This window comes from Gavialis gangeticus, unplaced genomic scaffold, assembly GCF_001723915.1.
Source record: "Gavialis gangeticus isolate Ggan-Ray unplaced genomic scaffold, GavGan_comp1, whole genome shotgun sequence".
NCBI classification, from domain to species: Eukaryota; Metazoa; Chordata; order Crocodylia; family Gavialidae; genus Gavialis; species Gavialis gangeticus.
This window is the reverse complement of record NW_017729017.1, coordinates 3,574,010-3,590,463: the sequence shown is the minus strand read 5'-3', so window position 1 is coordinate 3,590,463 and position 16,454 is coordinate 3,574,010.

Sequence of the window (16,454 nt, the reverse complement as noted above, 5' to 3'; positions counted from 1 at the left end):
TGGAGATTTCACCCCCCTTCCACCGGGCGTACGCCGCCTTTTTGGCAAGCAGGCAGTCCCGGACGCCCTTGGTGAGCCAGGGGGGCTTCCGGACACTCCTGCCCCCCTTGCTTCTTGTCGGGATGGACACCCCTTGGGCCGTGAGTATCGTTTCCTTAAGGAACGACCACTCGTCCTGGACACTGAGTTCCTCTGCCCTCAAGGACCCCAGTGCCTCTCCCACTAATCTCCTTTTCTGAAGGTCCCAAAGCCATAAACACATTGTTAATCTCAGAGGATAAATTTTATTTAAACAACAAAAAGGAAAGAAAGAGAAAGAGAAAAAACAATGGTGTTTTGTTAAAGAAAGTCCCGCGCTTTCCTGAGACCTCCTGCTGCACTGAGTTCTAGTTCTACTCTTTGGCTATCCCAGCATTTAACATTGCATTGATTCTCATTGGATTAGGCTCACATTTGGGGGAAAATCAGTAGATCATGAATAAACCTTGTCTAACATGACCCACTTTTAAACACTTAAAAAAACAGAAAAAAAGCAGCAGCAGCAAGCTTCAAGCAGGAGGGATTTCCATAGCTGTAGGTCACTCACTACTTTATTAATTTTCTTACAGAGCCCTGTAGTGAATCTTTACTCATTATTCTCTTAGGCAAACCTCCTGTTTAGTCTCTTCTGCCTGACCAAAGACCAAGAAAGATCTGGGATTAGTGGAAGTAAGTACTTTGGCATCAGTCTGGGACAGGAAACAAGTGTTGGAGGAAACTTCAGAGGCTGGAGGTTAACTTTATTTTAGTCAAACACCCAAACTGGCTTCTTGAACTATTAAACCATGCTTCAGACTCCCTACCATCTTTGTGTCCATTATATCTGAAGATACGGCAAGAACAGGCCCTCAAAATGTTTTTATTACCTTCATTTTCCAGACTTCACTAGAATCATAAAATACACAAGTATGCAATAATGAACCATTGTGAAAGACTCCTGTGGTACAAAGAAGTCCATTCTGCTTTCTGAAGGATGTAGAGAACATTTTATGTGGTGTGCATGTTAAATGTAAATAATTAGCAAACCTTGGGTTCCCATCTGGGTATATCAACACAAGCACCAACCAAGTGAGAAGCTACGGGGCTCACATGTTTATTTTTCAATCTGTTGGGAAATTTCTTGAGAGCACGAGCTCTCAGACATTTAGTCAAAACATCTAAATGATAACTATCTCCAGAATGTTCATCTGCACATTGATTGACATATTTCTAATCAACAAGTTCGTTTTGTTTACATCTTCCTATGAAGAACATAGGCAGAGACAGAAAAAGCACAAGCTGACTCTTCTTAGACTTTTTTTCTCTGAGCAGAATATTTTTCTGCTTACAGACTTTGGACCCTATTCACTGGTATGACCCAAGTGGCCTGTCCCAGTCTGGGTGCTGAAAAGCTAACGTTTTGCTTAAGCAGCCTTTAAAATCAGTGTAGGAGAATGTGGGGTGATAGAGAAGTACTTTATGCCACTTCTTTCCATGGTTCTAGTTCTAGGGATGTGTCTAGGTTAAAAGGGGATGTGGCTGGACTATATGTAGCATTTTATATTTGGCTGCTGAAACAACTCATTTAGGTCCTTGGGTCAAGTGGTGCAAGATCTGAGCATGAGCAGAATGTAAATGTACCTTAAAGCCACATTTATTTCTCTTCCCATGCCTAATCTTGGACTGAGCAAAGCTTGGCCATGCCAGACAGTCTTATCCTTTATGAGCTGGACTCTGCCCATCTCTCACATACTTGTATGCAGTAACACACTCTTGCAGGATAATTACACTCACTTATATTTTATTTTGCCTAATTTCATGCAATTAAATACCAGGTATGTCCTTCTAGTACCACTATAAATGAGACCACTCCTTCAGTATGGCTTTTCTACTTTGAAATGTGTTTATATGGGAAACATGCCAACTAGTTCATTGCTAAAGGGAACGCAAGTCATGCCTTTCTCAAACCTCAGTTTACCCATATGTAACAAACATATGATATTGACTTACATCCTCAGGCAGTTATTCAGTTTAATCCATTGATATTTGCAAAGTCCTTTATGAATCTCTGATGAAGACTGACAGCAAAGTCAGTATTATATACATATAGTTTCATAGTTTCTAGGGTCAGAAGGGACCTGAGCAGATCATCGAGTACAACCCCCTGCCATGGCAGGAAAGAGTACTGGGGTCAGTATCAGATATTTTGAAACTGATTTATATGCACTGAACATCTGCTCTGTTATAGTTTTAAACCAGTTTCTGATTACTTAAACTGGTTTATGTGTCCTGTCTCTCCCCAGTCAATGGGACAGGAAAGCAACTAGGAAAATGAATCTCTTTCTTTCACTCACATTTAAATCTCAAGAAAATGCATGAACAGCTAGATGTGTTCTACAGCACATTCTGTAGCTCTCAAGGGAAAGCATGAAAAGTACTTTTCTGAGACAGTTAAAAGTAGCCTGAACAGCACTAGAAATGGCAGAGAAACCACTGCTCTAGCCAGGGATATGGCCTATGTAACGTATTTGATCTTGCCTCTCTCAAATATCTAGGATGAGGTGTATGGACAGTGACTTTTTTTGCCTCCCATACCATATGGGTGACGAGATGTTTTGATTTCCCAGGAGAAACCTTTGAAACCTAGGCCAATATGCTGAATCCCAGAGGAATATATCCTGCATACTAGCTTTTTATATCTTACTATTGGCATCATCTCCACATGTGGATCCAATTGCAGGATCAGAACATTAGGTGGTATCATGTCAGTGTTAGAATCTTGTGCTAGTTAGAGCCTGAATTTGCCAGTTTTATGCGGGTTTTAACACACTTGCAACTCAACAGTATCTTTCTTTCCTCCTTCATGATTACATATATTGCAGATTTTTATCCGGTCACTAAAGTGAAGCCAGTCAGAGCAACAAAAGCTACATCACACCTCTGAATAGTGAAGACCTATTGAAAAGTCCAGCATATTATTTGGTAATTAGGAAGATGTTTTTAATTCCATAGTAAGTGAGAATAATGCCTGAAAATAGCTGTTTTGGAACAGCAAAAAAGGACAAGCTGTTTCAGCCGTCGTTGTATTATAGGCCCATCAGGGAAATCAGTGTATCTACCCATGGTTTGTGCAATTCTGTTGCCAGCTTCTCAGAAAGGAAATGTCATGTATAGCAACTTGTTTTTCTATTGCAGCAATTAAAGTACATGGGAGACCACAACAAAATCAATACAAAACTGGTAAATCCTTAATGAATGACAGCAAAAGACTGATCTCGCCTACAGAAATGTCTTTCTAAATGCTGCCATTTTCAGAGGTAGACAAGATAAGGCTTCTTTCTAATTTTTGAGGATTTGGTGACTTTTGACTTGTATTTATTTACTTGTGCTGTCCAGTAATAACTTCCATTTTGTTTCTTGTGTTTGAGATTCCTAAGAGAAAAATGCCATTTGATATTTTGGCATAAAAATGTTCAGAGGGCCTGGGGTATCCCTGATGATAACTTCAATCTGCATTACACCAAAAGAGTGCCAGAATTGCTCTTTGTGTGTTTTGTTTTGTTTTAATCTGTGTTTGTCTGACATGCCATAAATAGAATGCCTCTGCCACTTACTTTTGTTTGAAGATGAGTATTTGCAGAGTAGCCAGCCAGCTTTGTAGTCAATGTGGGCAGCTGTGGACCTAAATTTAGAGGGTGTTAAAAGGAATTCACCCACTTTCAGGGCCTAGGACTACATTTGGATCTGAGTGGGCAAATTCATGTCTGTACAGAGTTCCACTGGTATCACTAGGGATCTGTCCAGTCATAAGGGCTTGCCTGCATGGGTCAAATTGCAGCAGGACCCTAGGTTTATTTCTTGTCTTGAAAGAGCCATGACCCCTTTCTTCTACAGAAATACTTGTAGGATATGTCTCTGCACCCTTTTAAGTCCTCCTGTGTTCACTTTGTGTCTCACTCTGTGTCACAGGCCTCATCCCCTTACCCACACAGGATGGTATTCTATGATTCTCACAGTCCTAGGCATGACTGTGATTCTGTATACTAACTTCTTAGTAGGTCCACCTGGTTATGGCAACTACAAGCCTTCCTTTAGGAAGCTAAGACTAGTGGGTAATACAGTGATCAGTTTTCTTAAAAACAAGTTATTGTTTAACTCTAACAGTAAGAACATAGCAAGGCATTAAAGAAAAAGGTTCTTAACACAATTAAACACTATATGTTTGTCTGTCTTACTTAAGACTTACCATTTCCCTGGAAGATAGGAAGACCCAACTGCTTCAGACACTTTTAAAGTTCCTGACTCTGTGAAAAGGTCCAAACAACTATATCCTAGTGCCTCTACAAAATCACTTTTAACTCTTTCAAATCCTTTTGTTCTGCCCATTTCCAGTTTTGGCACAGGAACTGTGCAACTCTGGGCTGAAGCCAAAATCGTCACAGTTAACAGCCCAGATATTGTTTTTCTCTATCATATTTACAGAAAGATGACATATATAGAAACACTCTGCTGCCATTCTGCTAGTTCTCCTCACCCTGTTACTGAACTAAGTCAGCATATCCATACCATAAGAAATCCAGTAACCCTATACAGCTAAACAATATCTATCTAAATAATCAGGTTGCATAAAGTACTCATAAATTATTACCAATCAACCCATGGCATGCACAGATATAACCTAATTTATTTCATTTTTTAAATGTCATTTGATCTTTTATTAGCACCATAGCAAAATACTTTCTTAACAGGAATTGTCTCAAGACTGTGATCATAGCCAAGACCTCCACTTAATGCGTTGCATGTTATTGCATTTGCTTCTGTTGTTTTACAGTCAAGTTGCTGCCTACTGCTGGAATGGCTCAATACACTGTACTAAATGTTCATTGTATCTGGTACATTCTTACCCTATTTTGAGGAGATGGAAATCAATAGGAATTGATTTGAAAATGTCCAATCTAATCAAGTATTGACTGTGACTCAGGGACAAGAACTGTGCTGATAGTATGGCATATAGATTTTTGTAAGGCACATAATCCAAGTATGACATCCATGTTTAAAAAGGATGATTGGACCCCAAGGTGTTAAACATGTTTGTTTCTCTTGATGCCCTTGGCTTTCAGATAGTGCCAATTTCCATACCATTTCTTTCAGCTAAAAGCAGAATGTTAGAAAGCTTCATAGTTCTAGTGGAAGATTATGCAGAAGGGAGGGAGAAAATATTGCAGTTAGAAATATAAATGCTGCCAGCAAATGCTATTTCAGCAATTACCTATGTTTAGTAATTATGCTAATGTTGATTCTCAAAAGGCTGTTATTTGCTCAGCATGTTCTTCGTACTTTATCTCTCTACCTGCCTAACCCTGTATTTTCATTCTAGCTATTACTGGTTGTTTGTCAAGTTAAGTGATGTTTGCAGCACTGCGCGTTGTCAAGGCACTGTTGCTTTAGCAGAATTCTTATTTTTCCAATGCTGGCTGCTGTGATTTTCTGTTCATCATAAATACGGGGGTTTGGGAACCTGATTTCACTGCTTTCAAGAAGATGTTGGGTGCTGCAGGTGTTACTGATACCTTCAGCTGCAGAGTGACTGGGTATCTCTTGGGTTTTCTAACAACGCATTTGACAAGGTGGTGATTGGTGACAATTCAGAACTGCTGAACTTATGTGGGGAAATTCGTTGTCTCTTATATTGTTGGATCAGCAGCTTACATAGTCCCACTGCAAAGGCAAACAACAGTTTCATTCGGCTTGACAAATAACAAAAAGTGAGAAACTAGTAGTTCAAGTATTTAAGGAACCATACGCAAGTATCTCTAAAAATGGTTACATTATGTTTCATGCTGCCCTCCAGTTTGGTCTGTACACTTCAGCATTTACAATTTTTTGAGAACTCAGAGAAGAAGCATTCACATATATTTGGCACGTGCATATTGAAAGATGGGCATTCAGTTCCCATATCAGTGAATGGGTGCATGTGAACTGCGTGTGCTTTGGGTGAAATGCAAATGCTTTGAGGCACTGCAAATCACACATGTAAACAAAAACATGTGAAAAAGTGGGTATAAAAAGGTGATGGTTTTAGCACTAGCCTTCCACATTTCCCCCACTTGTATCCAATAAACTCAGGGGAAAAAATTTGCCAGAAGTATTAATACTTCTACTCTTGTCAGATGCACCGTGACATTTTTGAACATCAAAGATCTATTTTTTTTTAAAGTTTAACTGGGCAATTTGGAATACAACATATGTATCCCAAGTGCATTAGTAATTATTGGGACTGCACAGCATCTACATATGACATGAAGTTACCCATCTTGGGAACACTGACATAGAAGCTATTGATCTCAATGGCAGTTGAGATTTAGGGCAAACAACAAATGTGGCATCCTGAAACAAATAGTTGGAGAGTGGCAGAATAGCATGTCTGAATGTGTTCATCAATATAAGTTAATTGGCAAGCCATTCTCTTAAGTATAAAAAAAGGGTGTGGACAAATCTAGCAGATGACACATCTAAATGGGATACTTCACTGTTTCCCATTTGATTTAATTCTTGGCACCCACGCAAAGTAAGTACAAGAACCTCCCAAACCAGAACCATGATGTTTTACACTATTTGGAACAAAGTCTTACAACCTGCATGGAACATGGGTGGAAGGGTACAGGTTGTAGAAATATGTATGGAGAAAACACTGGAAAGTCTGTCTGAGACTGAAATGTTTGACTCCTAGGCACAGAGAAATGCCTAAGTATGTGTGAGTCAGGTAAGCAGTCATGACACTGGAGGGGTGCTACTGGGCATGTTGGGTCAGGTGTACTGCCACATCCTGCCTGCTTTTACTGTAGGTGTGGTGGGTTGGTCAAGGATCCACTGACCAGGACCCTGGCCTCCCTGAGCAGCTGGCCTGAGGCTCACTCCCTCCTCCCGCTGCCCCCCAAGGCTACGGGCTTCTTCCCAGGCTCTGGGCTCCTGGCCCCAGGTCTGTAACTGAAAAAATGCAAAAACAACAGTAATAAATAAAAAAGCGACACATGTACCCTTGTGCTGATCCTCTGGGGTGTCCACAGTTCATCCTTTATGCTGTGGTCCAGGTGACTCAGCCACTCTCACCTGGGCATGGGTTGGGTGAGGGAAGCCCCATCTGGGGATGGTGCCGTATGCATGCATCCCTGGTAGTGTCACCAACTCCTCTTGTCCAAGAGGCTTCCTTAGCAGCCGCTCCTGGCTGCTCTTATCCCCCTCTATTGCAGAGGTGGGCCCTTCTGCCCTGCCTGGGTGTCTGGGCTTCCTATTTTCTGCAGCTGAGGAAACTACCCCAGCCACGGCTGTCTATTGTAGCTGCACCTGCCGCACCAGTTTTTGGTCAGCCAATGCATCTTGGCTAGCTGCATCCATCTTGAAGCAGGGTGGGGGGAACCATCCTGGGTTGGAGGAAGCTCAGATACACTCCTCCCTGCAGTAACAGGGCCTTATCGCATTACAGTAGGTAATGGGAACCAAGGCATGAATCCCCAACTGAGAGCATATGTGGAACTGTACAAGGTGGAAAAAAACTACAATGAATGACAAAAGAGGTGGCTCTACAGTCTACTGTAGAGGGTCCAGTCTTTCAAAGAGAAAAAAGCTTTCTGAAATTCCAGCCAACCCTGGAAACAGTTCTGTATCAATGGTTCATTTTTAAATATAGGAATTGAACAACTACAGCACATTACTGCTTCAGTCTTTGGGAGGTGGACTATTGGACAAAGAATGGGACCTGGAAACTGAAGACACATGTTTCAAAGACATACCTCACACACTATGCTCAGATGACAGGTCACAGTCACTCCCCTGGGGTTCAAACAATTTAGCAACAAATGGGTGCACAAAATGTATTTTCTCAGGCATCCACAAAGCCAAGTTGTTAATAAAGACAGCCAAGATTTTGACAGCAAAGGCAAAGCAGATGGGTAGAGATTACAGTGCACCCTCCCACAAACTAGACAACAGCAGAGACTGATTGGCCGCAGAGCCGAGAGTTTGCCTCCTAGATGGAAGAATCTGCTATAACCCAGTGGAGAACAGTGGTCAAAACAAAGAAACAGTTGAGAAACTGTGCATATGGCCTGCTAGAGCAAAGAAATAGGACCCAAGACAGTTAGTGAACAAGTTGAGGTCTAACCATCCAAGACATACAAAAAAATGGCAAAAGATGGCAGCTGAACCTAAAGTGGAACACAGCTCATGTGAAGAAGATCAGGACAGCAAAGGGGATTAAATTAGTGATAACTGCAGAGTAACAGCACACAAGCATTACCTCTGGACAGAAGGAGCCAAGGCCAGGATAAGGAGGTCTGACAAAAAACTTATACCATCTGTTCACCCTCCTATAGGAGAGGAAAAAATGAAGCGTGTGAGCAATACAGAGGACCAAGAAGATGCCAACTAACAAAATTAAGAGAATAAGAGGGAAGAGACAAGTCTAAGTGCCAACACTGCTAACATAAACAAGAAATGGAAAATTCATCCAAAATCAACAGTGTTTGAAGGAGTAGTCGGTCTCAGGCTATGGCTTTAGATGGGCACTAGAGGCTATGCTACAAGAGTGGGCTATGGAATTATAACCTCTGGCCCCAGCAAATACACAAAAAATGTAATAACTGACAGGACATATGTAGCAAAAATCATGTCACCAAGAGAGAGAAGCACAGGTTTCAGGAGGGACCATCTGGAGGAGACTCCAAGTCTGTGCACATGGCTAGAATACCAGCTATGTTTGCAGCACTTCTGTAGGTAGTTTTCTTAATTAAAGGCTAGTTCCATTTAAGAAACAGAGAGTCCTCTCAGCACACAACACATAACACCTTTATAACATGGAATATAAGGCATGTGATAATTACGCTCCTGAATCTGACCCCATATTACCATTTTACCTTAAAAACTATTCAAGTTTTGAAGGAGAAACAGAGCAATACTGCATATTATTCAGTCTAATTTTCCAGACATTTTGCACACAAGCAAGATATTGGTATAAAATAAAGAATGAACCTTGTATGAACTCTATAGATGGCAAGTTTCATTTAAAAAATATTTTTCTTTGTAATTTTCATTATGCTTCTGTTACATTCTGGGAACAAAGAAGGAGCCCTCCTGTGGATAATTTAGCATCTATTAAATTTTTCCATCAACACATTTGCAGATTAATTATTAAGACATTTTTAAGGGAGAAAATTGATCCAAAATATTTTGCCTGGAAGAAAAACTAACTTACAAAAAGAGCAGTGCTGCCACATAAAGATATGCTTTCTTTGCCAGCAACCGTGTTAGCAAAGGGTTAGTTGTTTATATTGTCAAGATAAGCAAGGTGCAAGCAGGCCTGACTTGTGGTTTTTATTAACTCAGATATGGGTGTTTGGAACTGAGGACAGGCATGATCAAGCTCTGCTTGAACCAAGTATTTTCAACAGCTAACCCTTTTGTAAGGTGGTTTGTTTGACACATAGCCCATCTTCCTACATGTAAGCATTTCTTTATCTCACTTGACCTTTCTTTTCCTTTTATTTTTTCTTATCAAATCTTGGACCCAATTTAAGTTTCTAAAGACCACTCAGCTCAGAGTAGCTTAAAATCAATACTTCAGTACTTCCCTTTTGGAAAGTGTTCATCAAGGAAGTCCTTGAAGATGTTGAAATGACCAATGTAAAACAGTACTGTAACTGTGTAATCAGACATGATCACTACTGTATGCTTTTTGGGTAACTATGGTATGCCTTAGGACAGGGCTATCCAATGGGCAGTGGTTAGCTCATGGCCTGCAGGTTCCCACTGCTTTTATCTCCTTGGCTCCCTACACTTCCTCCCATGTTCCCATCACCACTTCCCTCCATCACTTGCTCTTGCTGCTGCTGCTGCCTTTGCTGCCTCCCCCTGGCATTTCTGGGGTCTCTGGGGCCTTCTCAAGCTTCCACTTCCTGCTACTATCTCCAGAGGCATGATGGCTGCTCAGAAGTTGGACAGTTCTGCCTTAAGAGATGGTTTCAGGAATGGGGAACAAAAGATGGGGGGTGTTTTTCTTCTTCTCAGATATCACAAATGAACAACCTGAGATACATCCCTAAAATTTGGAAGTGAATGTATCCTTAAAATACATATCCCAACTGTAGCAGGGCACCAAGATGTGCCTCCTCATTTAAGGCTGAAAAAACCTGGCCAGGAAGTTCTGCAGGCTAAGCAGAGCTCCCCAGCAGCGGGTTGCTGGGGTAACAGCCTAAGGGGGTAATTGGGCAGCACCTGAAGACATCACCTGACCAGCAGGAGGGTGGGTTGTGAGATATATAAGCCCATGCTGTAGCTAGAAGATACACACTCTCTCCCTGGCAACTGACAGAGAAGGAGCTTCTGCTTGTTGAAGCTACTTGAGACCTGGTGCTGCCTGCTTGGCTATCCAAGTACTGCCTGCTTTGCTATCTAAGTGGTATATGACTCCAGGAGGGGTCCCAGGTACCTACGCTAGGGGTATGTTACTCTGAGGTGGAAATTTGTCCCCTTAAAGGGACAAAGAACTGTTGTTATTGTTAGTATTTAAATTATAGAGAGAGATGGTTGTAGACAAATCAAGGTCTGCCACTAGTCTTGGACAAGTCACTCAACTTTTCTCTCTATCCAGATAAAATTATATTTACTGCTCTTTGATAGCTTCATGGGCTGCATCCCTATGAGGTGGCGTCTGTTGTTACTGTGGGGGAAAACCCCACCCTCGCACACACCCCTGCACGTGGGGTTAGTGTAGGGAAAAATGCTACAGGTGGGGTAGGGGAGGCTGGGGCTAGCACCTGGACTGGCCACAGCACCCTTACCTGGGGTCCTGGGGGCCACTTAGGGCACCAGTGGTGGCAATTTTGGCACACAGAGCCTGACCAGCAGCTGGAGTGTGGCTCTGGCTGGCCAGTTTCTGGTTTTCGGTGATGTGCACTCCTTCCACATGTGCCACCCCACTCTTTTCTGGTGCAGTTTTTTTGACACTGGGAGATCCAGGTGTCAAAACCCCCCACCATGTTGCAAATTAGCCATGTGACAAACACCTCCATGTGTGGTGTATGTGGTTTGCGGCACCACAAACACCAGACCTAAGATCAAAAGTAATGAAAGAGAAGAGCCTATGAGAGTCTGCACTAATGTGGACATGCCCATATAGTTTAATATTATCACTAATTCTTGCCCAACAAAACTCCTGTGGGATCAGTAACTATAGTTTTATTTTGCTGACAGTTAAATTGAAACAAAGAGATCTTAAAATGAATTAGGCTCCCATTAATCAAGGTACTTATACACTTGTCTAGACACTGAGCATGTCAGATTTCAATGGAAATATTTACAGGCTTAAAGTCATGTCTCGCTGCTGTGAGCCTTAAATTCAGATGTTAATGATAAACTGTCACTGAGGCACATTTAATCAGGTGATCCACTCTTCAGTCAAAACTAAATACTTACCTGAAATGGATTTTCCTATTCCATTATTATTGGCTAGTTGTAAAATTACATATACCATGCATTAGGCCAAGGGTATTGCAATAGGGGACCACCTACAGCCCCTGTTCCAGAGGAAGGAAAAACAGGAAAAGAAAATAAAGGTACTTACTGGCATGCTGAGTTGGCCAGCCATGCTCCTGCCAAGAGGCAGCATAAATGCTGCTGGAAAAGTGGACGGGTTTCCCTGGGCCACAGGGAAGCTTGTCCTGGGAGCCGATTTTGATTGGCCAAATGCCCAGAAGGTCAGGTAGAAAATGGGCTGGGACACAGATACTTTGGAGAGGTGGAGAATGAGTCAGAGCAGCACAGGGCTCCTGCAAGATCTGTGTGGAGGCACAGAGGAGAACTGAGAACCTGGAAAGATTCCCATACCATGGAGAAGCACCTGAAGCTGGGAGAAGGATCGGTGGGTAAGTTTTCACAAGGGCTAGCTTGTATTAGGATAAAGAGAGAAGTAGGTCTGAGATGGGACTTACAGAGAAAGAGGACAATCTGAACCAGATCCAGTCCCCTTTTCAGATACAGAAAGAAGGCTATGGGTAAACAAAGAGGAGACTTCTTTACTGAGGTGAGCCCGTGAGATTGAAGATAGGGTCATCTTATGCCCCACCACCCTCTGGAAAGTGGGAGGGGTCTGGACTAAGGACAATTGAGATTCTTTCCAGGAAAGAAGAGATGGACTTAGACTAAGATAGAACCCTTCACTTTCCTGGGGGAATGTCCCATGTGAGGGTGACTGAACTTCTACAGTGCACAAGCTGGGGCAAGTTGCCTGCTTGCTCAAGGAACAGGTTCATTGACAAAGTAAATAATTACCAACTCCCAAAAGGTGCAGACAGGGTGTAGGGGAGGTGGAGCCCTGTGGCTAAGGCCAGGACATGTATATTCCAGTCCCATACCATCTGATCATTGACCTTTCCCATTCTGATTACTTTTTACTAACAAAGCATGGTGGGCGAGTGAGGTGGAGGATCAAGACCAGACTAGAGAAGGAGTGTACCTGATTCACAGGTATCAAACTCATTCAGCCTACAAGAGGTATGGGCCTAGTCTGCAGGCTGGATTGGGCCCACATTCCAGCCCTGCATGCCAGAGTCAGTGACCAACCTGGACAGGCCCTAAGTGTTGCATGTACATAGGGCTGGTCTGGGGTGTGCACTACATATGGCAGTGGTGCTGGACTGGCTCTGAACACTGCATCTGGTGTGTGTACCCGCCTCCGCTCTATGGTCCGTTCCCGCACCGCCTTCGCCCAGGCAATCGATCTTGTCTGCCTCAGTCTCACGTGCAGACCCCAGAGGATACTCTGGTCATCTTCCGGGAGACTCCCTAACTCTCCTGCCACGACTTTGAATGACCCTTCAGTGGAGGGGGTCCCCTTTTGAGTTGCCTCCAGGGTCATCATGCAACTCAGCATGCGCTCACGGGGATCCAACGTCCCCTACACCCTGGCCATGTGCCACCCTTGTGAGGTGGGCCTCTTGATTTTGTTTGTGGCCAGCCCCTCAGACGTCTTCTCGGGCCTCCATGTTGGCTCACGACAATGGTCACCCTGGACCTGTGGTCGGACTCTGGTGGGTGGGCCTGGAAATCTTCGGTCTTCAGGCCTGTCCTCTCTCTCTCTCTCTCTCTCTCTCTCTCTTCCCTGATGTCCGGGCCACCCTTGCCTAATGCTGAGAGCTTCGTCCCGCTTCTTTAAAACACCCGTTGTGACCCCAACTGTGCAAACCCTCCACTGGTGAGTATAGCCCAAGAAAGAAAAGTGATTTAAAGAACCAAAGAAAAAGATGGAAGGACACAAGAGGAAATAGAGCACCCACCGTGATCCGTGCCCCTTAGCACCCTTGGTGCCCCAAGTCTAGGACACTCCGAGGGTTGGAACCCATGCCTTAGCCCCAGCTGTGACCCCTCTCTTCCCCTCCCTGGGTCTTGCTTCCACTCGGGCTTACGTCCCCAATGCCTGCAGATAGGCTTGGCCCCCGTTCTGCCCTGGGGTTACCACAGGCTCCTTCGTTGGCTTCTTTGGGTATTGCCGGGCTTCTCCGGCTTGGGGCTCCCTGCTGCTCCTGCCACTGTCACTGCGGTCACCACCGCCGGCTTTCCTGCCAGCTTCTCTGCTGGTGTCTCCAATCCTCGCTGATCCTTGGCTTGGGGATCTCCTGCCACTCCCACTGCTCTGGACGCTGCTGCCGCTTCCTCTGCCGGCCTCTCTGCCGGCGACCTTGGTCCCTGTCGGGCTTCCCAGGGTCAGAGGCTCCCTGCTACAGCCACTGCTGCTGTCACCACTCCTGCTGCAGCTGCTGGTGCCGGTGCTGGATCCGCAACTGCTGTAGTCATGGCTGCAGTCGCTGCCCCCGCTGTGGCTGCTAGTACCGGTGCCAGTTCTGGTGCTGTCTCAGCCATCAGCCGCCCACTGCGGCTGGTCCCCTACTGGCTGGTGGGTTCCTGCCCATTCCCCAGCCCTCGGCAGGCTTCCGGCACTTTTGCGGCTTCCTTTAATCTCTGCCGGGTGATGTCTCCCCATGACATCACCCAGCCCCAGCTGTATATAGGCGCGGCTTACGAACCGCGTGGGCGGTTCCCCGTCCTGGGCTTCCTCACTCCTCCTGGCCGCTGGAACAGGTAGGTCCATATTTTCCTTCTTCTCCCTGGTTGGGGTTTTGCCTCTGGGTGAGGCTCCCCCTCTTCCCAAACCTGCACCCCTGGCACAGTGTGCAATCCTGGTGTGTGGGCCCAGTCCAGACTGGCCCTAGATCTAGCACACAGGGACAGTCTGGTGCAGGGCATACCCTGGACCAGCTTCATGTCACAGATAGAGCATGTACCAGCTGCACACATCATGCAGTATACAGGGCCAGGGCCAGCACATGCTACATACGGTGCTTGGGACTGGTATGAAACACACAAATAGCAACACAGGCTAGATAATAGGACTGCAGACTGTAACTGGCCAGTGGGCTGGATCTTTGATACCCCTGCATTAGGCCATGGATTACAGACCTGAATTTTCAGACAAGCCATGGGTATAGTTTTAGACTTATGCAAGTACTGCTGCTATGTGTGCAAATAGGCTAACTATACGTGCTGTTTTTTCAAATTATATGCATTTGCAGCTATCTGATTTTTCATGTTCAGTTATGTGTTTAGATTAGGTGTTGAATTGTGCATCCTATCTCCTGCAGTCAGGCCTCTCTTACACTATACATTCTTCTTGTCTCATGCCTTAGTATCACATTCTAGAATATAATTATGGTAACAAGATTTAATGGTAAAGTATACAAGGGCAGATTCTCATCTGGTATTTATCAGTTTGGCTCTATTGACTTCCATGGTGTTTCCCAATTACACTAGCCAAGGAACTGTCCTCTGAAGTTCAGATCAACCCTTTTCTAGCTTTTAAGTCTGAAAGCAAAATGCAAGTAATGTTGCTCATCACATGTACTGAGTACTGCACTACTTAGACCCAGGAGGTAAGTGTAAAAGCTCCTTCTCTGCTGTTTGTTATGTGTTTAAATCAGCCTTGGAACATTATTCGATTGAAGCTTCTTTTAGCTTAATCAGTTTCAAATGTTTATTTGTCTTCCTGCTCCAAAAATCTTTCTGTGCCTATTTATCACCTGAGCTGAAGCACAGACCTAGCTCTCAGCAGTAAATATCTGACAGAAGAGTCTGTGTAAAGAGAAAATGAGAACTTCAGTGCTGTGTGCAAGGATTACAGTATTCTGTAATAGCTTTGAGCTCACAACAGCTTGAGAATGTAGGGGAGATCTGATTCAGAGAAGAAATATGATAATTGGAGGCCAGAGGGAATCAAGGAGTGCTTTGGCCAAATTGGAAATTACCTTTTGGTGCTCTTTGCCTATAACTCCTGAAACTCCAATTATAGTGGCCTGATAGACTGTTTGACTATCTCTTATAACTCTGTGCCTCATATGTAACTTAATATGCCCAATAAGTCTTGATGAAATCATTTTCCTTATGTCTGATTATAGTTTCTTTTGCCCTTAGCACAGTGTTGTAGAAAAGGAAGTTGTTGATTCACTATGCAATAGGAAAATATATGGGAATAGGCCAGTATGACATACTTAATGCCCAATGCCTCTAAGTTATCAAGAAGATTTGATACACCAGGTGATGCATACAGGTGCTGGAGATAAGAATTGGCTGTAGAGTTCTGAAGTGTGGGGCAAAGCCACTTGCTCTGTTTGACCTCAGCTGATTTGCAAGCATTTATAATGCTTTTCAGTCATGCAGCTGCTACATAGTATATGAGTATTTTCAGACCTTTCCCATACATAATAAATAGAAGTATGTGAAATGGGCTGTATTTGATTTGGATTCAGATTCGTTCCAATTCAGGGACAGTGATTTGATTTGTTGATTTGGATCACTTTCCTGATTCGATTCAGCTGAATCCGAAGATTTGATGCTGATTCGGAGAATCACCGATTCAGCCATAGACACAGCTTGAAATGTTTTTTCTACATACCTTGAGGTGCCAGGCATGGCTCATGAATGCTGTGGTGGTGGGGCAGATGGGGCATCCCACAGGAGTGTGGGGAGCCCCCGCATGCTCAGCAGCAAACCCGGAAGTGGACCAGAAGCACTTCCAGTCCACTTCCAGCTCCAGCACAGAATGTGCAGTGGGACCCCCTGCAGCCTCCCCCAGCTCTGCGATCAGTCATATGGGGACCTCAGGTGCTTCCCCAGACCCAGGAGGCACCAGTTGCAAAGCTGGGGTGTGTGGGAGCTAGAGAACCCAGAGACCCCAGGGAGAGCAGCGGCGGGATAGCTGCTGTGTCGGGCCCGCCCTTGCCCGGCGAGACAGGGCACTCACAGAGTGATTGCAGCTGGGGTCGCCAAGAGACAGAGTTAAAAGGGCTGGCGGTCCACAAGACGGCAGCGGCGGCGGAACTGGAAGTGCCCAG